The sequence below is a fragment of the Pelecanus crispus genome, chromosome 1, assembly GCF_030463565.1.
Source record: "Pelecanus crispus isolate bPelCri1 chromosome 1, bPelCri1.pri, whole genome shotgun sequence".
Classification (NCBI taxonomy): domain Eukaryota; kingdom Metazoa; phylum Chordata; class Aves; order Pelecaniformes; family Pelecanidae; genus Pelecanus; species Pelecanus crispus.
Window position 1 is genome coordinate 130156736 of NC_134643.1, and position 21427 is coordinate 130178162.

Below are 21427 nucleotides of genomic sequence, written 5' to 3' on the forward strand. Positions count from 1 at the left end.
GGTATACATTTCAGGTGAGTAAATTTAAGCTACTATTAAGTAATCACTTTGGATAATGTAAAGGAAAATGCTTTTAAAGAAGTTTTATGGAGTATATATGCCTGTTGGATCAGAAATAAATGACTGCTAGAAGAAGAGCTCATTGACAGCTCTCAGCAGCAGCGTGTGCTATAGACACATTCAGTCTGAAGCACCTGGATGGGGACAGGGTGGGACAAGAGGTGAAATTAGGGATGTAAAAGGCTAATTCCAGACTCTGCTGCAAGATGCTCAGCATTCATACCCAGGCTACACTCTCTAGTTGGTTGTGCAGGAAATAGCGACAAGATTGGTGGCAAACTACAAGAGCTTTTTTGAAGTTACTCTAAGGAATGGAAGCAGGACAGAGGAGTCGGGGAAAGGTATGGGAGCAGAAAAGAGATGCGGGGGAAAAGGGAGCAGAAAGAAGAATTTCTTCTACTAGACTAACCTTCCTCCCCTCCGTAGTCATCTTTGGGCAGCCTAGTCTTGCTCTAGGGGCAGCTGTACAAGCTGTAATTTGACGCAGGTCCTTTGCCTGACCCTTTTGTATACCTTGCTACCTTATTTCCTCTAGCCGAAATAAGGAAGAAACATGCCTGCAAGGACTATATATGTGTTTAAATGGTGCAGATGATGAGTTTGTGGAGAAAATGGCCTTGCTTCTTGACTCCGCCACTATGCTTCTCTGCCACGGTAGGTCATTTCCATTTGCCATTTCAATGCTGCCCCTCTCCCGCAGCGTGAATCGTCTTCCCTCTGCCTGCCTTGAAATGAAGTCAGGCACCTCCCCAGCCCAGGATGGCAGGCTGCCACCCAGTTTTTGCCAGCAGCGATTTAAAAGGAAGGTGGGCAATTTGTTGCGTGGCAGGACTGGAAAAGGCTCTTCAGCTAGAACAGAGGCGTTGCAGTGAAAATTTCTTGCAGTGGAGAAATACTTGAATGTTCTTAATTTCAAGGAAACTGTTGGTAGTTTTTGTGGGTTGTTTGCCAAGGAATTATTATGCATGTGTATTCAAATAAAGGCCATGATATTTGCTTAGCAGCAGGAGAGCATTAGCGTGTGACAATGCTCTCTTGCATCCATTCCCCAGGATCTGGCCAAAGCAACCTTTTCCTGCACTGTATGAAAAAAAATGCCCTGAGCTAACTTCTCTTAAAGATGGCAACTCAAAACTTTCTTCTGTAGTTTCCTCTAATGCTGTTACTTATCTTCATACTCATTTTCTTAACTAATTGTGCTACAATCTGCCTTTCATGTGCATGATCTCAGCCTCTGAGTGGTGCAGAGCTTACAGCCGGGTAGAAGTGGAGACACCATCACGTGGCATTAGCTCGGTTCCTGCACCCCAGGAACATGCCTCCAACTCAGGCCGTGCTCAATAGGCACAGAACAAAACTACTGAAGGAAGGAAAAGCTTGCTCAATGCTGAATGGGGAGTAAATAATAAAGTCCCTACTGCATGATGATTCAATGGATGAGAGAAACCCTGAGAGCTTATAGAGACCCTGCGGAGGAAAAGCCGGAGACATGAAAGACTGATGATTGATGCTTAGTATTTGAAAGACATATAAACAAATCCTAGTTAAGTCTCTCTGCTAGGTGAATCACTGCCACCAGTATTAAAATGTTGAAAGATACTAATGTTCAAAATGATTGCTGAGATGGCAGTTCTCTTCTAAATCCCTGTTTTCAGTTGCTCCATATCTTACCTTTGGAAGTGAAATTTCTCCATTAGCCTTGACTTGGAAATGAAAAATTGGGTCTTCCAAAACTCAATTTTAAACAATGCTGCACAGCGTAAAATAGACTCTCTTGTTCTTCTGAAAAATGTGTGGCTGCCTGACATTTTCTAGCAAAGCTGCTGGCTTTATAATTTTCAGTCTCATGATTTTGACAGGTTGGAGAAAAATGTGAAAGGAGAAATGCTACATAGATATTAGAGCTTAGGAAAAATTGCTCTGTATTTGGCAAAAGTTAAATTTCATTTTTTATATCCAGTAAAAAAAGGAATTACTGGTGACGCAGATACTGTTAAAAAGAGTTTTGAACCATTCTTTCAGTTACAAGTAAGTATCCAGTTTTATTAAAAGGGTTATTTGGAAGCATCATACAGCTCCTGTTTAGGCACAATCATACAGGTCTTGTATTCTGAGCGCTGCTCAGATGTGCCTGCTGCGAAGCCCAAAGCCCACCTCACCTGTGGTTGGGTTTGTTGCGCTAGAGCCAGAGGGAAAGCAAACACTCGGAGTGTTGCGGAGACAGGACCGCAGCCTCAGCAGGATAAATTGCAGGCCTTGTGGCGGTCAGGGCTTCAGAGAATGCACTCACCGTGGTCTGGATAAAATGGCTCCAAATGGAATTGAAAAAAATAAGGATTTTTAAGCTCCATGAATGTTTGGATGGCGGAGAGGAAGCGCTCTGTTTTTGTGCCTCTGCAGTGGAAATGGCTGCTGATGAATGATGACTCCATGGACTGAAATTTTTGCCTGGAAACATAGTTATCGATCAGTAGCTGAACTGTTATTAACAGAAAAGCAGAACTTTTGCAACAGAGCAGGTATCCCGCTTCTGAAACAGGGGTTTTCTATCCGTGACCCACAGATGCACTGAGCCCTGTAAGGCGAGGGTGAGCAATAGCTCCCTGCTCTGCTGAACCTGATTGAAGCTTGACACTAACGGGGGGCTTGTGGAAGGCTGTAAAGGCTGACAGCGGTCCGCTTTTTAAAATTCTTTAGCGATCACTGCTCTCACAGCAGAGGTGTGTCTTTTAATTATGTTTTAAACGAATCCCTTTTATAAACGGTTAAGGACATGCCGTTAGGCAGCCGACCAGTTCTCCACCTAGGCAGTAACCTCTTGCTGGCACAGATTCATTTCGTTTCAGCAAAGTACTTAAGTACATGCTTAACTTTAACCACCTGAACTGTCCCACTGGAGCCATGGAGATGACTCATGGACTAAAGTTAGGCCCCTGCTTGCGTATCTTGCTGACTGTGGGCTTCTGCAGCATCTACTGCCAGATGTTTGGGAGAGGAAATGAAAGAAACTCTGTAGTGGACAGTTAAGGGAATAATTTACTAACAGAGGAAACTTTGTATTGCTTCCAAATATCTGAAATGTGATCTAACGTGACTGTAGATATTTTGGTAGTCCAGACATAGGTTTAAACCATTTTTAGTCCAACTCAGGTCTTGATCTTTCAAGTTCATTCCCTTGGTTTCTCCTTTATTGCTCCAGACTGTCTACATCGGGCTTTATCAACTTCGGGCTTTTGTCCTAATTTATGTATGCATTAACATTCTTCATGCACTTACCATTAAATACAAAATTGCTGGGTAAGAACATATAATAGAAGAAAGAAAAATGCTGTGCTCAGTAGATGTAACCCTGCATTGTAGAAAGGCTAGAGTAAAAGATGGTGGGGTTTCTGGTATGCCTCTGCTTTTGTAATCCATACACTGATTTTCTTTTCTTTTTTCCTTTCCAGCATACCCATCTTTCATTTGGATTGTCTTCCGATAGCTCCTTAAGGGAACACGGCACAATGTATGCACAAATAGCATAGTGTTGGGATAGTGTTAACAGGAGACTTCGGCCTGAAAATCTCACAACAATTTTCTATGCCATAAGTGGCACCCATTACAATAAGGTCTTTCATTCAGATTATACAACTCCACACAATGCCCCACACTGGTCAGCTGATACAGTCAGAACCCAGTTTTAAACGCAACCCTTCCCACAATCAACACACAGGCGGGACACCTCTGATGTATCCTGTACAGGATGAACGAGACGATTGTCACTTGCTAGGACCTCGTGCATTTTGTAGAAGTGCTGTTTATTTGTCTAGCTCTGGGTTACATGGAGTTTTAGAGGAAAGTATTGCAGACTTGGGGCAGGGTGACACAATCTCAGAGAGAGCAAGTGAAAGATTTATTAGGGGAATCTCCTTCTCCTTGAATACAGCTTTCTCTGAGGGCTGACACTTCATTTTTTCCCAGTGCCACCTCCAAGGGTTTTAATTCCCCAAGCGACGACAATAGAATAAAACTTGGCTATCTCCTGTCTTCATCACCAGTGTGGACTTAACCCGGTGCCTCCTGAACCCCCCCCTGGACTGTTCATACACAGATGACCATCTCAGATCTTAGCTGAGTTATTTCCACTGGGCCAAATTGTCTAAGCTGCTGTTCCATTTGCTGGTAATTTCTGCAGAGAGGTCGAGCACTGCCTGGGTTTAATGCTTACTTTAAAAGCAGGTTGCTCTGGCACAGGCCTGAGACAGACTAGAAGGGGACTGCGTAGGAAGCCTTGCCTTGCCAATGCATGGCCGGGGGATTTTCTGCGAGGGAATGAAGGCCTGCAAGACAGCCCTTTCTGCAAGCACCAGCTTCATTTTGAAAAGCGCCGGAGAAATAGTACACAAGAGGCCACACTTAAAATATAGCCGACTGCTTTAAATTCCTTCTGTATGAGTTCTGCCTTTCCTTAACATCTACGGGAACTCTGCCAGTAATTGCCCTTGAGCTACAGTTTCTCCCTTCGTATTAGTGTCCAGTAAAGCCTGATCTCCACATTAACTCAAAAGATGGCACAGCACTGTTTTCCAGTCTGAAACAGCAAACAAAGTTATTGTGAATATGTACCTTATTCTTGACCTCACTTTCATCCTATATGACAGCTACTTTTTGTTATGTCATATCCTATATGGCAGACATCTCTTCCTTGCAAACACTAGAAGAGAAACAAAGGCTTGTTGTTTCTCTGAAGTACTAGAGTTACTCTTAGTTTCCATCCAGAAAAGCCCTTCCCACCATTTATTCTGTCCAGAGAAAGATCATAGATAGCAGTGGATAAAACATTGACTGACATTTCAGAAAGTTCCTCCACTGCTGTTTGAGCAGAGGAGCCAGGAAGGGAATAAATAGCTACAGTTCTTCAGTCCAACTAGGTAGCCCTAATTGCCTAAAAAGTCCTTAGGGTGTATCTTTTTTTGAATTGTTACTCAGCTTGCAGTCTACTTACATGCCTATACGATATGCTCAGCAACCGTCGTTGTTGCTCCGTACTGAGCCTGGAATATAATTCAGAACAAAAATTAAATACTCAGCTGAGCGAGTACTGTATTGTACCACTGTTGGTACCAAGCTATCGGTCTGCTTGGAGCTTTGCAACCTGGGCTCACATTCCTAGGTAGGTGGGTCAATAACACTAAGAACTTTATAAAAAAATAGTCCTGGGCTCATCAATATACACCAGTATAAAATTGTTTCAGGCCACATGACCTTTCAAAATGTATTAGCTTGCATTTGGGACTGGCTTAGCTTCCAGTCTACTGAAGTGCCTACATAATGTGCAGAGCCACCATCAGTGTTACTTGTACTGGATCAGCAACCTCTCACGCTGCCATGAATGAGGAAGAAGGAAAGGGAAAGGATGCAAAATCCCCTTGGCTCCTTGTGCAAAGAGCAGCTGCAGTCTGGCTCCTGGAACTCAGGACTGGATCTGCGGGGCTCCCCTGACGGGGCTCCTGTTTGGGTTCACTGTGTATTGCAGCAGGAGACTTCTTACTCTGACCTGTCTCACTGCTTGGCAAGAAGCAAGAATGCCTTCGTACAGAAAAGCTGCAGCTTTCTAAATAATGTTAGAGCTCCTATTCCAGATTGCATCCTAAACCTTGCTGGGAGATATGGCCAGAGCAGCCGCTGCCTCTGTACCAGGTCCTGATGCCAGCTGGCTCCTTGGCACTGAGGTCTTAAGACACCTTCCCAGCCCTGGGAGGTCCTACACCAGGGGAGTAGGTGGTATCATTTCAGAGAGACCTCCCCTTTAGCTCAGCTCAGCTGATGAGAAAAAACAGCTTTGTCCCTCCAGGGAGTTTAATTAACATTTGCATACTGTGGTTTGACCAACAAACCGAAATGTTGCAAGTAACATTAAATGCAAGTAACATTAAATGCAAGTAACATCCTCCTGTAAGGAGGACTGGAAGAGAGATGCACGGAGTCTGGGCTGCAGTCAGCCCCTTCAGTCCTGCTCAGTAAGCGTGCTACACATCTTTTAAGAAGCAAAAGGTGATTCTGGATTCGGATGGCAAATACTTGACTTGCTGGTAGGCTTAACCACAATAGCTTCCCAACTCCAGGTTGTTTGCTGTAGGCATTGGATATATGACTTTGCTACTCTTTTCACGCTCACTGTTTTTTTTTTTTTTAATATTACCATGTACATTTATGGGTGAATTGTTTCATATATATTTCTGAGAACAAAATTCATTTTTATAAATGCATGGATACATATAACAAATTAAACTGGTATATTAAAAATAGCAACATCAAAAGAGCTCTTATCCAAGTAAAGAGACTACACCACAAAACAGCTTTATTGAAAAAGTGTCTTGTAATGCTCATTTCATTCTTGTAAACAATGCGTCTTTTTAAATGTGGACTGCAAAAATTACACACAATACTTTGGTTCAGGAATCTGCTGGCTGATTTTCTGAATCACTGTTTTTAATATAGGGACTGTGGGCGTCTAAAAAGTGTTCTATATATAATTCCGAAGAGCCATCTCATTCAGTAGCTGCAACTTACTTTACCAGTTTCTCCTGATTCATTTTTTTCTGAATGCTGAGCATTTTAAGAGTACAGACTGAGCAAAAATGCTCTATATAGATCATTATAGTTTGCAGCTCCGTGACTTCCCAAGAGGTTATTGTATCTCAAGCAGTGAGAAACAACTCTCACTGAGTAAGAAATTATTCCATTGTGCAGTATTATTCAAGCAATTAGAAATCATACTGTGTACAAAATACCGGATCTCTAGGTAGCAATTCTGGTGTTGTATCATGTATCATTAAATGTGTCGCTACAGGAAAAGAAGTGCTATGTTAACAATACAACCATTTTTAAACCAATAGACTAACAGATTCTGAAAAACAAACAACATACTGTAATCACAATGCACCTTTCCATTGGCTTTAGACATCTCAATTCCCCATTCCAGAATGTCCCGGATTCTTAATTTCCCTGCCATTCATAAACTGGTCAAGGAGAGTGAGGTGTATTTCTCTGAAACTCATCAGAGCAATATTTTATAGCATGGAGAAGAAGTCTGTGGGAAGCAAGAGCTAACATGCGCTTTCCTTCCACACCACTCCTAACTCCAACTGCTCCAAAATGCCCCAAATGTGGTCTTGCATTTTTCTCAGCTAGTACAACAGACTGCCATAGAACTAAGCTGAGCACTTCTAAATATTTCCTTCTGAAGACCTGCAGTCAGCCTTTTTCTTTAGAAAATTAGGTTGTATCAGCATATTAACTTGAAGCATCATGTTAAATCTGGCTTTGCAAATTATATAGACAGGGGTTAAGAGGGCCGACGCTTAACAATCACCCAACTCTTACGGTGGATCTCATTCATAGGCAGAAGCAGAAATAGACTAATTTCTTTTTAAAGTCAGTTAGGATACTTTCATTGGTATCAGCTTCATTCAATAAGCTCCCAGGCACTTTAGAGTGATATTAATGAAAAAAAGTCTCATGGCATGCCAGTGGGGTATGGAGGTACAAAAGCATGATTAATATCTATCTAAAATTCACATGGTCGGTGCCAGATATGAGCACAGAAAGAAGAGTTCTCATATTGAATAATTCTGGGATGCGGCTGCTCAACTAGAAAATGTTTCCTCTAAAGAAGCAGTAAATCCATGATGCGTGCTGCTCCAGAGTTTGAAAACCACGCTTGGTTGTGTAGAGGTGGGCACATCCACGCTCTAAACTGTTTTAAGGCCTGGAAAGCTGCACGGCATTACATCCATGTTTCCTCACAGTGTAGGAGTGAGGACATGACTCTTGTACTCATCCATTTGTAACTGCTCAATACGCCTGGCAGATAGCCCGCCACTGAACTCTGAGGTCGGTGCATCCAGCCCCGTGGCTGCCGTGTCTTGTGTCCCTGGGGAGGCAGGAGATAGGCTGTGACTTAAGTCTTGGTGATCCTTCTCCACAGCTATGCCCTTCAGATATCACTGAGGGACTTCTTACCATATGCTGACATTGCCAGGCACACTCGGGGGGCTCAGGAGCACCTGTGACGACGGGTGGATGGCTGCAGGACTGGAGGATCCAGTGGGCACTGGACCAGTCTGGCCCAGGAGCCCCAAGGTTTTGGGAATCAGTGCAAGTCACTCTCTGACACTGGGCCTCCTTGCTATAAAAGCATCCACAAAAGCACCAGTGTTGGGGGGAAGGAAAGAATGAGTGTGAGAGAGGCAGGAAAGCACAAACACTTCTGTATGTAATGTCTGCATTTCATAAGGCTTTCTGTTACCATGGCGATGAGCATGGTATAAATACCTAGACAGATCTCCCTTGCGGCAGTGCGTTCTGCTGCTCCTATGCTGCAGGGCCAGTCTGTGTGCAGACATTTTGATGGGCTTCTTCAAACCCTCTCTGGTAAAACTGTCAATGATTTTGTTCAATCTCAAACCGATAGTCCAGTGGGCAAAAGTTCTCTTTCCATTTCCTTCACCACAACGTACTTTCTGGCCCCTCCAAAGAAGCAAATACATTTTTTAACATAAAGATGGAGGACTGCATCCTTATTAATTTGTATTCAGGCTAAAGAATCAATAGGAAGAGCTACATTCTTGTTGCTTTAGTTATATCTGAAGTCAGACTCAGCACAAGCATTTCCAATAACAATTTAGTGTAATCAAAACTGCTAATGCTGTTGAATTCTGAGTTGTAAAGGAGTTTTAACAGATCGAGGTTAGGCAGTCACAGAGAAGCATAGCCTGAAGCGAAGTGCAATAATTAAAAAAAAAGTGCCTATGTTTCATAACACAGAAATCCTTCAATTGATTTTTCCAGGATGTGTGCAGTCTTGCATGAGATGCAGACAAAAATAGGTGGATTTTGTTTTAAAACATCAAGCATGATCCTATGTATGGAATCTAAACCCCTTATTTTAAAAGGCTCACTGCCTCTTTATTCATTTAGCAGGTATGGTAATGGCAGTGACCAGATTTGCCAGGACATCTCTTTTCCATTCACCCCCTGCTTTTTTAGTGTACAACTGAAGAGGAAAATGAAACAACATGAAGATATATATGTTCCCTTATACTACATCTGTGCAGGAAGACAAACTACTTCAGATGGGGAAAAAACGTGTCTTCCTTTTGAAAAGAGGTTTGCTCTAACACTGAGGTAGCTAATTCAAACTCAAACCCAAGCTAGGACAACAGAGTTGGTATTTTCCACACAAAATAGCTGAGTAAGTTAAGTACAAGAGTCCCACATAGGTTACCCCAACCTGTTGTGTGGAAAACACAATAAAAATGTCAAGCTGCCCGATTTTATCTTATGATAGTTAACAGAAGATCAAGACAAAATAGGAATGACAGAAATGTGCCTTGAAATAAATCCATACTAGGATGAATTTCTTCCCGTACTCTTCCAGTCCGTGGTAACAAGCCTGTAATATGGAAATAGATGGGGCTGGGAGCAGGAGGAGAGTCATGGAAAAGACAGGCGATGGGATGAAAGAAGCCTTCCTGGTACCAACACCGCATCAATTCTGACAAGTTGAAGTTTTCCAGAGCAGCACTTATTCTCCGTTTAACTTCTGAATGATACAGGGAAGAGGTCAGTACAGCCCAAATGTGAGGGAGAAGCAAAAAAAGCAAATGCCCCTCTTAGCCTAATCGGGACGGGTTTGCAGCTGATATAAAGAAGAGTAGTATTTTATTAATTCCAATTCCTTGGCCGTCTTAAAATGAGTCTGAACATCTTCCTCCAGCAAATATGTTGTTTATTCTTCATTTCTAAGGCAAACAATTAAAAGTAACAAGGCAGAGCAAGAGAGAGCACCAAACAAGTTTGGAAGAGGAAAATCTGTGTCGGCAGAGCTAGTCAAGATGTATGTTCATCACACTAAGTGTATTTGAGATACAGTTCTAGTAGAATTGTACTGTAGTCACATGCTAAAACTGAGTAACAGCTTGTACAGCTCTTCACCCTAAATAATGTCCTGATCCTGCAGTACTTATAAACTGAAAACTCATCCAAGAACTGAGAAACTGAATTGACCTTTCCTTGGCCACAGGTGAGGTGATTCATATAGTGACTGAAGGGGGAAGGGGACATTGCATGAGTCACTTCTGTTTGTTATATGACAAGCAGCTTCTCCTGATTGGTTGTTTAACCAACTTTCATTTCCACCTGCTGCCCTTTGACCACAACAGAGCACGTAATCCACAGTATGTGGCTTATACTTGCTTCTTAACAGCAAAATAGATTATGGAGGCTATTCAGTGGAGTCATACCACTTGAAAAAGGAATAGAAAATACTTGCTTGTGCTGACAAAACACTTCTCAGCCATTGGCTTGATTCTGATCTGAGACCTATCATCTCAGCTGAAGCCAATGGAGATGCAAAAATGCATGAAAAAATGGTTTCCTGATCACCTGGTTCTTCCAGGCATTAACCACTTCTAATAATGAATATCCCACTGAGTTAGACCTATAGTCTATCTAGCCCAGCACCCCTTTCTCCAGTAACAGCCAAATATGGATGCCTAGAAAAGTTTAGAAAAAGAGGGCAAGCATATTCCCAACATTTCCCTGTCTCTAGCAGTCTATAGCTCAAGGATTTGCCTGTTCTTATATTCCTGGGACAGATTTCCCATACCATGAGGATGTTCTTTTTACAGGGACAAGTATCTGCCTGCAAACTACAAGGACTACAATTGCTCATTGCTTTTGCCCTGTCTGCACTTCCACACGGTCTCCTGAAGATCAGAGACAGCTTTTGCCAAAGAAGGTGAATGCTGCTCTGTAACTCTGAATGTTCAAGGAGTGCTTCTAAGAGACTTATCTTGTGCGTGGACTTTCCCTAGCCATTTGTCTAATGGCAGAGAAAGGGCTGTCCCTAAGAGGTGAGACTGCTGCTTTCACGAATGAAGTATGTACATGTATACAGGCTGATAATGGCTCCATCATCCCAGGTGATGCCTGTTAAATTCAGGCATGGTCCACCAGAATGAAACACAGTTTGTTTGCAAATTGGGATATGTTAACCAGACACATGGAAAAAAACCCTTTTAAACCAATCTAAAAACCATACTACACTTAGGCAAGTATTACTATTTAAAAAGTGTACATTTGGTGAATGATAAATAAAAAATACTAGGAATGAGTTGAAGGGGGTTTTTTAACATTTCCCTTCCACATGAGCAGAATGTTAATTGTGTCCCTGATGTGCCAAGATCAGTTATACACTGAGAGAATTTCTCTAAGCAGCATTTTTTAACTTTGAAGTCAGAACACATGCACCAAGGTGAACATGCTGTTGAGGTAGGAACTCTATCACTTTCCTAAGAGTGACACACTCTGTAAAAAGATGCATTCTTCCACAAAGCTTTCCAAGTAACTTTGGGAAGCTGCAGGCAGGGTACCCTCTGATGTCACATAGTCTAATGTGCTAATATCAAGGGTGTAAAACCCAGGATGTCCCAGATACGGTCTTGCGTTAGCTTGGAAGCTGGACAAAGTTACCCTTCACAGGCTTTTGCCTATCTATCAGAAATGGAACATGGGGCCCTGGAGTGTGTTAGAGACAGTTTTATAAACAGCAAGAAGGGGAAAGAAATGGAAGTCTTTCCTTTTCTCCATTCAATTTCAGGACTGGGGGTGAGTTGGGCATGCCTTGCCATGGTCTTTATGGCGAGTAAAGGCATTTTTTCCTCTGCTATTATCACCAAGAGGTGATACTCATGTGACAGCTCTGCATTCAGCTGGCACCTTCGACAGTCTTGCCTGCACTCTGTCCACCAGCACTTGGAAGTGGCCTGTAGCCACAGATTAAAGGGATGACTCTAGAGCGCCTGTGCATGCTGCTGCCCGATGGCTAGCTGCTCCATCGAGTCTTGCCCGTAGGAAGGTTGTGGTAGCCTGGGAGAGTACTCCTGCACGTAGATAAGCACATTCAGAATAACAGTTTGTGATGATTTGGGGAAAAGCTGGGACAACCAGCAGAGAATCTGCAGCAAACTGGGACTATACTTGTGGGGATTAGTAAGGGAAACATTTTGCCTAATGTCAGAGGAGATTTTAAAATGGACAGAGAAAGGAGAAGAAATATTTTTTGCAAGATACTAAAACCTAAAAAAAATAGGAACGATCCTTCTGCAATGGGATCCGTAAAAATATACTCCATAATCCAGGTAAATTTTGTACAGTTTTCTCTTATTGTGCTGTTACATCCCTTGAAATTAACTATAAAGGCAGCAGTGTATGTGCACACATATGGGTGAGCCTGACAGCACTTAGGAGGATGAGAATGGAGTTTCTTTCTTTCTGACTGCCTTTTAATGAATGAAAAATGAAAATTCAAAGCCTTGCTGTGTGATACTGATCTCCACATTTGGCATCTGGTATTGATTCTGCAGGCCTGCTGTGTGCGGATCCCCCTCCACATCTCTGCCAGAGCCGCACGCACACGAGTGCAGCATCCAGCCCCAGGTGCTGCTGTGTTCCTGATTCCTGGGGATATCGTCTCGTGATAGCCAGGAGGAAAAACAAAACAAAAATCCAACCGGGCAGCCGAGGAATTGGCTTATAGAGTTAAAATTCCGAATAGAATACTGCAACGCCTGACTACCAAACTATTGCATTTGCTAAATATTTAAGCAGATAATGCAAATAATTGCAGCTAAACCCAATTCTTTCTGAGAAAAGAATACAGAGTGGCAAGACAGGAGACTGTTTGGCTTATGTTAGGCATATTAAATGAATCTTAGCTGGTGTTGATAAGTCTGTCAATCCACGAGAGGGAAAAAAAATGCCTTAAAGGAAGTCAGCGTAGCAGAAAACGAAAATCTGTATTCAGGATGGTGCTCTGGGTACTGGATTGCAGCAGTGATGGAGAGAGTGGAGGTGAAAAGGGAGAAGCAATACTATTCCATATTGCTGTCCTGATTATCAGGCAGGGTGGCTGAGGCAGCATGAATTATTTAACTTCAAACAGGCGTGTAAATAACATGTTATCTCTAATCCTTTTAAGCTTTTTTAATAGTTTTTTTTTAGATTCAAGAACTGAGAAACATGCAAGGAAGCTTACAATTATATACCTGGAAAAGAGTGCAGAGCAGTTGCTTCTGTTGTTTCTCGTGGATGCTGTTTTCTACACAGTGACATGAAGATAACCCTTACCTAAAGGAGCGGAGGGCACTGGCAGGGTGGTGTTCTGATGCCATTTCTGTTGTGCTAGCTGAATAAGGTAGCATTTTTAAAAGCATCCAAGTGCAGTTCTGGTTGAGAAGTCATATGTCTGAGTTAGCTCCATGTGGTGCCAGACTTAATAACCCCTGCTGAGAGGCAGTGCCACATTTACATGACTGTACAGGCTTCTGGACTGGAGCTGGATAGTAAGCCTTATTTTCAGAGTTACTAAGTGCCATACAAAACTAAATATTTAGACATCTACACATACAAATGCACACTTGATAGATTTATGAAAGTGCTTACACTGTTAGGCACCTACTTTTAAATCAATGTGAACCTTAACTAATGAAATCCTTCTAGAAATCCCACTAAGCATGGTGTTTGTTCTCCCTGCTAAATATTCCATAAGATCTGGCCCACTGTCAGTGAGGCCTTAAGTATTTGTATGGCCGAGTTCTCTCTGAAAATGTGGTGCAGGATTCTGTGTCATGTAGATACTTTTATTATTTCTATTGTTTTCAGACACCTGAGGAAGCAATCAAATCGAAGATAACACGCATAATCTCTAACAGGGCAGCATTTTTACTGCTCCCCATATCAGCCTATGGCCAAGACTCGCTACTTCTTCCATTGCTTCAAGACATTATGCTGTGAGGATGAACAGAAGATGTCCGAGGCAAGAGAAAGATACAGAAAGGTGGTGGCATGTCCAGGGCAGCAAGGAGCACAGCTCCTGCGTCAGTACCAGCCATGGCCCACGCTCACAGGCTCAAAACCACTTGGTAGGGCTGGCCATGCTGCTGCACAGCCCCTTCGGTCACCCTGGCACAAAGCAAGCCCATGCGGCATGTAAGTGATGTTGAATAATCGGGTCCTACAGAAAGTATTTTCTGCAGGAGTGGAGGGTGATATCCTTTGACTTGGCAGTGACATTCACAAGTCATTCTGGAGGCTCCCAGATTCATGTTTATGAGGTTTCTGGTGCGACTGCACAGATTTTCCTTTTAATTCTCTCCTTCTCCTTCTTCTTCTTGCATTCACTTAGGTAACCTTGGACTTACACACACATCTGCAACAAACTCTAGACTCAGTCGCTGAACTGGCTGTCAATAGCAGTCAGATGATGACCTGGCCTACTTTATATGTTAACAGCATCTTGCAGCTGAATAAAGGGTTGATTAAGAGCAATCACTGTAGAGCAATCTGCCTATGACTGATAGGCAGACCGTGCCCCTTTCTTACCATCTGAGGGATTTGCACTTGACCAGAGTTATAAATGTATGTATGATTTCCAGGCTTTAGTATTGCAATTTGCTATTCCTGCATATACAATTGCCAGGTTTAAAGTGAAAATCAATTCAGAACGTCACACCTTCTCAAAGGCACAGCCTGCAACCAACAATACCTCATGCTTTATATCCTATTCTCTCCTCTGCTTCTACCCTGAATACTACAAGAAATTGAAAAATTCTGTTTTCCTTTCCATTGCTCTCCAGGGGAGTGGATAATCTACCTAAGCGCTGGCTGCACAGCGTGTCATTTGGATCTCCCACAACAGCTCCAGTGGACAACTGTAAAGAGTAAGTTTGTGTCAGGGCAACAACTGGATCTTTTAGAAGTGATCAGGAACAAGCTACACTTGTTCTGAAGGACAAGAAATTTCTTTAGCTCTAGCCCTATTATTTACCATTTGTGAGGGATACCTAGACTCCTACAAAGAGTGCTATAGACCCACATAGCATGCCCACTTAGAAAAGGCAAGAGGAAATTGAATGCATACAAAATACACAGATAAGGACGCACATCTCCAAGCATTCTTTAAAAAGATGCTCAACCTACCAGGTATGATAATACAATCTTACACTCTGGAAATATCATACAAAAATTTGAACTACTTCAGAAAAAAAAAAGACAGGACTGCTGCAGTGTCAGGATTACTAAGTACTTACTGCAAACGCCACTGATAATTAAACCACTTTTTTTTTCTATATTTATCCATTTAATAACACAAATGTCTTTCTGCAACCAGTTGAATTCCAGCTGTATATGCCCCATCCTGAAAGGCAAAGCTGTCAGCATGCGTGACTCTACAACACAGCATGACGGGCACATTTCATCTCTGGGGCAAGATGTGGCAAACCTCAAGGGAGCATTGCATCCCGTCTGCACTGCAGAGTTCACCTCATGCTCTTGTACAGAGAATGTCCCAGGGTTCAGTGGCATGGCAAGGGACCAGTGGCTCAGCTATTTGATTAACAGAATGGCTAGTGTCTTCCATGGAGAAGAGGTTGTACCTGAGAGGATACGACCAATACCAACTCTGAAATTACACTTCCAGCCTCGCTCTTGCAAGAGGCAAGTTCCTCCCACGTTGCATTATCCGAAAGCCAGCAACTCAGTTGCACAGGCCCCTGAGGGTCCATTGATTGTTTTAAAAGGCTCCATGAAAGGTAATTATGAAAAGATTCGTTACAGGGGAGAAATCCTTAGGGATCTGCAAACTAAAAAATAAAAGGCTGAAAATCACAGGTTTAGGCCGCTGCCCTCTTCTTCCTTCCTTGAAGCCTCTACTGGCAAGGTATGGAAATGCTTTCAATTAGCTCCAAAAATGACAGAAGATGAAGGCACTCAGCACCCTGCACAATCAGGTACTTAATGTCCTTACCCTCCCTGGGGCTCTGCCGCTGACAGCAAATGAACTGATAGCTCCTGCTGCTCCCACCAGCCTGGTTCTCTGTGTCATCCACCTACACACACTCACACATTCTTTCTCTCCCTCATAATTTATTCATTCAATTTATTTATTTATGTAGGTCATTTTCAGTAGTAGTTTTACAAATAATGGCGGAAGTGAAAAGAGCAAGAGAGAGACAAAGTTAGGGGGAGAGCTGGCGGCACACAGGGAATGGCAGGGGAAACTCTACTCTGCTGAACACAAGATGTACACTGGAGGATTGTTCCTGATTTTGTCCTCAGGCAGAGCCTGAGCAAACTCCAGGTGACAGCAGCTTCACCAACCTTTGCTCGACAGCGACTTCACACAGCCGATTTACCTGGTGCTCATGCTCTGCTCTCTGGACTTACATTGGTCTTTCTGATCATACTTGAGGCTTTTTGGAGCTCTCAGAAGACTACTTCTGCATTTAAAGACCATTATTTTGGTTTTCCCAGCATTTAGTCATTTAGTCATTAACTGTGTTTTAAAGCTTTAATCCACAGGGGTCTTTGCAGTAAAGAACAGGCATATTTACTTTGCCTAACCTACGCGTCTAAATTAGATTACTTCCCTTTATTTCCTTTTTAACCACCCTCTAAAGAAACTCCCTTTTCTACACTGACTCCACAGGAACTCTAAGGAAATTACCTTCCTAAAGATGTGATCAGACAAGGGGAGATTAGCTGATCTTAAGGCTTTCTGTCACTGAAAGAAGCAGTCTTGTTCTGTCACCTCGCGTGCTTTTTCCTATCTTTTTCCTTTTCCGTCCCCTAATTCCACCTCTACGTTTCCCACCCATGCTTCCTTATAGCACTTTTAATACTCACCTGACCCCTCACTGAGCTGATTCAGCTCACTGAACTGGCAGAAAATAAATCCAGAGAAGTAAAAAAGGGACAGTTTTCTGATGGGTTAATGAGCTGGATCAGCTCAGTGAATATGAAAGTCAGCTGTGCTGGTTTTGCCTGGGATAGAGTTAATTTTCTTCATAGTAGCTACTATAGGGCTATGTTTTGGATTTGTGCTGGAAACAGTGTTGATAACACAGGGATGTTTTAGTTATTGCTGAGCAGTGCTTACACACAGTCAAGGCCTTTTCTGCTCCTCACCCCACCCCACCGGTGAGCAGGCTGGGGGAGCACAAGAAGCTGGGAGGGGACACAGCTGGGACAGCTAACCCCAAATGACCAAAGGGATACCCTGTACTATATGACGTCATGCTCAGCATATAAAGCTGGGGGAAGAAGGAAGGGGGGACATTCAGAGTGATGGCATTTGTATTCCCAAGTAACTAGTACACATGATGGAGCCCTGCTTTTCTGGGGGTGGCTGAACACCTGCCTGCCAATGGGAAGCAGTGAATGAATTCTTTGTTTTGCTTTACTTGTGTGCGCAGCTTTTGCTTTACCTATTAAACTCTCTTTATCTCAACCCATAGGTTTTCTCACTTTTACTATTCCAATTCTCTCCCCCATCCCATTGTGGGGGGAGTGAGTGAGCGGCTGTGTGGGGCTTACTTGCCGGATGGGGTTAAACCACTACATCAGCCTAAGGGTGAGTCAGGATCATGCAGAAGGGTGTGTGAAGAGCAAGGAGGACTGACCCTTTTCACAGCAGAAAGTGATCAAAAGAGCTCAGTTTGTCTCCACTAACAGTATCCCTAGTTGGGAATATAATATAGATGCCTGGAAATAGAGGGAATTTATCCACACTGTTCTAGCAGTAATGCATTTATATTTCATTTTCTTTTAATTTTCTTTCCCATCTATGCTCAGCTGGCATGTTCTACCACAGTTCATAGCATGAGAGTGTTACAGAGGCCCTCTTCAAGCCCAGCACTCTATACCTCTAGGAAAATCTATCTCTTGGGATGTTAACAGCAAATATGTGAAACACTGAAAACCATTAAGTATCGACTATGACCTGTCCTGTTATGGAGTCTAGTGGAGGAGCACATAAGTGGAGCTAAGAGCAGCACAGCTGTCAAACTGTGAAAGTGATTCCTCTCTGAAATGAAACCTTGGCTGCTCCATCTTTCTGGGGCCTGTCTTGTTTAACATCTTTATTAACGATCTGGATGAGAGGATTGAGTGTGCCCTCAGTAAGTTTGCAGATAACACCAAACTGGGTGGGAGTGTCGATCTGCTCGAGGGTAGGATGGCCCTGCAGAGGGACCTGGACAGGCTGGACCGATGGGCTGAGGCCAACTGTATGAGGTTCAACAAGGCCAAGTGCCGGGTCCTGCACTTCGGTCACAACAACCCCATGCAACGCTACAGGCTTGGGGAAGAGTGGCTGGAAAGCTGCCTGGCCAAAAAGGACCTGGGGGTGCTGGTTGACAGGTGGCTGAACGTGAGCCAGCAGTGTGCCCAGGTGGCCAAGAAGGCCAACAGCATCCTGGCTTGTATCAGGAATAGTGTGGCCAGCAGGAGCAGGGAGGGGATTGTCTCCCTGTACTCGGCGCTGGTGAGGCCGCACCTGGAATACCATGTCCAGTTTTGGGCCCCTCACTACAAGAAAGACATTGAGGTGCTGGAGCATGTCCAGAGAAGGGCAACAAAGCTGGTGAAGGGTCTGGAGCACAGGCCTTATGAGGAGCGGCTGAGGGAACTGGGGTTATTTAGCCTAGAGAAGAGGAGGCTGAGGGGAGACCTTATCGCTCTCTACAACTACCTGAAAGGAGGTTGTAGTGAGGTGGGTGTTGGTCTCTTCTCCCAAGTAGTTAGTGATAGGACGAGAGGAAATGGGCTCAAGCTGCACCAGGGGAGATTTAGATTGGATATTAGGAAAAATTTCTTCATGGAAAGGGTAGTCAAGCATTGGAACAGGCTGCCCAGAGAGGTGGTGGAGTCACCATCCCTGGATGAGTTCAAAAAACATGTAGACGTGGCACTTTGGGACATGGTTTAGTGGGCATGGTGGTGCTGGGTTGATGGTTGGACTGATGATCTTAGAGATCCTTTCCAATCTTAATGATTCCTAGTTTTTACTTTCATTAAAAAATAATCCAGCCACCAAGCCAGGAAACACGAAATTGCTACTCTACCTTAATTGGTTTAGTGGTGGACTTGGTAATGTTAGGTTAATGGTTGGACTGGATGATCTTAAAGGTCTTTTCCAACCTAAACAATTCTATGATTCTATGATTCTGTGATCTTTTGATATCTTCAGACCAAGACTGGACACTTTCTTCAAGATACGCTATATCAAAGACAAGGTATCCTTCATTGAACATGTTATGCTCAGTAACAGGGTTAGTCCAGTGAAACTGAAGGGTCTGTGATATACAGGAGGTCAAAGGAGATAATCTTATACTCCATAAATCTGTAAAGTACAGATTACACAAAGAAAAAAAGAGACTAAAGCAAGACTTTTCAGGTAATGAGCACAACCAATTCCCATTGTTCTTCCAAAACAAAGAGGACTTCTCCCTATGCCTTTCATCTTGGATTAGTAGCTTGTCCCTACTGATACCACCATCCTCCCCTACCTAACAGGAGGAAATCTCCCTTTCTTTTGATCTGTGGACACAAACACCAAACCAGCAATTACAGAAATTGCAGGTCCTCTCTCTGTTTAGAAGAGTAATTTTTGAATGTACATGTGGCATCTCAGCATTCTCCTAGCAATGTACCGGAAATGCTTTTGTCATTTCTGCTTCTCCCATGACAGTAAGAAATTGTGTGCTCTGCCCCAGTCCTTCATGCTCAGGCTGTGACGGAAGCACATGCAGAGTTCACGCTCCAAAGGGTGCAAGATTACATACTAAGTGGAGACCTTCGAGTCCCTCAAAATGCAATCTCCATTCTGATTACAAAATTTGTGGAAGATACTTTATTTCAGCGAGGCTCTCAGCCTCTCTTCATGGGTTAAGCGAAAATACATTCATTTCCTATCATTCCTATACATTCATTACAATGTTTTACTTTCAGATGCATGCAGAAAAATAGTCTGAACTACAGACATTAAAGTGGTAGGTGCCTGCCCTAGCAATAGGTTTGATAAAAAGCAATTTTTTGTAAGACTCCTTAAACCAGAGTCCTCCAGTGGCCTAATCAGTATCCTAGTTAGCTCTCATTCCCATCAGTCATGACAAGTTATGGATCACATTTCTCCTGCCTCGATTTAAAAGCAGTCTGGCTTCTTCTGGCTTCCTACAGTTTCTTCATTTCTCTATCGTCCTCCTTTTTTCCTATGACTAACATATTTTTTTTCTGAGTCAAAATTTGTCACAAGTTTCTACCCATGGTCCAGGACTACTGTAAATAGTGAGTCTGGTTCTGTAGCAAGTTAAGTTTCTTGTTGCAGCATCACACATGTTAAGGCAAAGCACATCTGTTCAGAGATGGACCTGTTTTAAGAGCAGTTGTGGGTTGTAGAAGATTATCAGTCGTTGAGAGAAAGGGCTCAGATGACTCCTTAAAAAATTAGGAGAGTAGGGAAGGCCGCCTGACATACGGAGATGCTGGAGTCAGATGGGAGAAATACCATTTGCAGGTTGCTCTGCTTAGGGGAGTTAATCACTTCAAGACAGTTTGAGAGTTTTGTGTTTGAAAATGAAATGGTGCTCTGAAGGGAAGGACTAAACAGACTATTAAATGAAATTGTTCTGGGCTAGAAGACAGGCTTTCCTGCTTTGGGGGGAGCAGGGAGAGAAGGATGACAGCCCCCATCTTCAGTGCTCTTTGCTACTTCTCCTGCACTTTCTGAATATTGTGATTTATGACTCTTATCATAGGAGAGAATAAAGGCCCTGGTCAGGTTCAGCCCTCCCTGCTGCTATGTACTGTGTACATGGACACACACCTCCACTACCCGTGTCTGTGCATGTGCACGGGAGCTCTATTCACATCAGCTCCTTTGGGCATCAAGATTAGATGCAGTTCAGAGCATGTGAAGGGTCTAAGTTCTCCCATACTCAGGCACCCATGTAAAATACTTAAAATTGATAAACACTCGCCATACCATTCACTTCTCCTTTTGCCTCCCTCTCCAAGAGGTGAGTATACAATTTACCAGCACAGTGAAGTCCTAGAAACAATTTCCTCATGTAATGTAATGTTACAAACAAAGCTGTGATATAATACAAACATAAACTGTGAATCTCTTTATCAGACAAACTTTGGGGTAAAATGAAGGGAGAGCTCCAGATGAGGGCTCAGAGCCAGCACCCTCCAGGGAAGTTTTCATTCTTTTCTTGTCATTTTAGACTGATAAATACCTCTTATGCATAGAGATTTGTTGCTCTTTTCTGACTGGATTAACTGCAATTAAGCTAGAACTTCTTTGCATAGAGAAATGGGTCTGACCAGCTATTTTGCAGCAGATATTCTGCACTAGAGGACCATGTGGTCTTTTTTTCTTTCACCTTTTATAAACAGATTAAGCTGAACTGCAAAAGGACACTCTTCGTATGGAATGAAAGGATCTATGCAGGGAAAGGTGCAGAATAATCATGTTTTA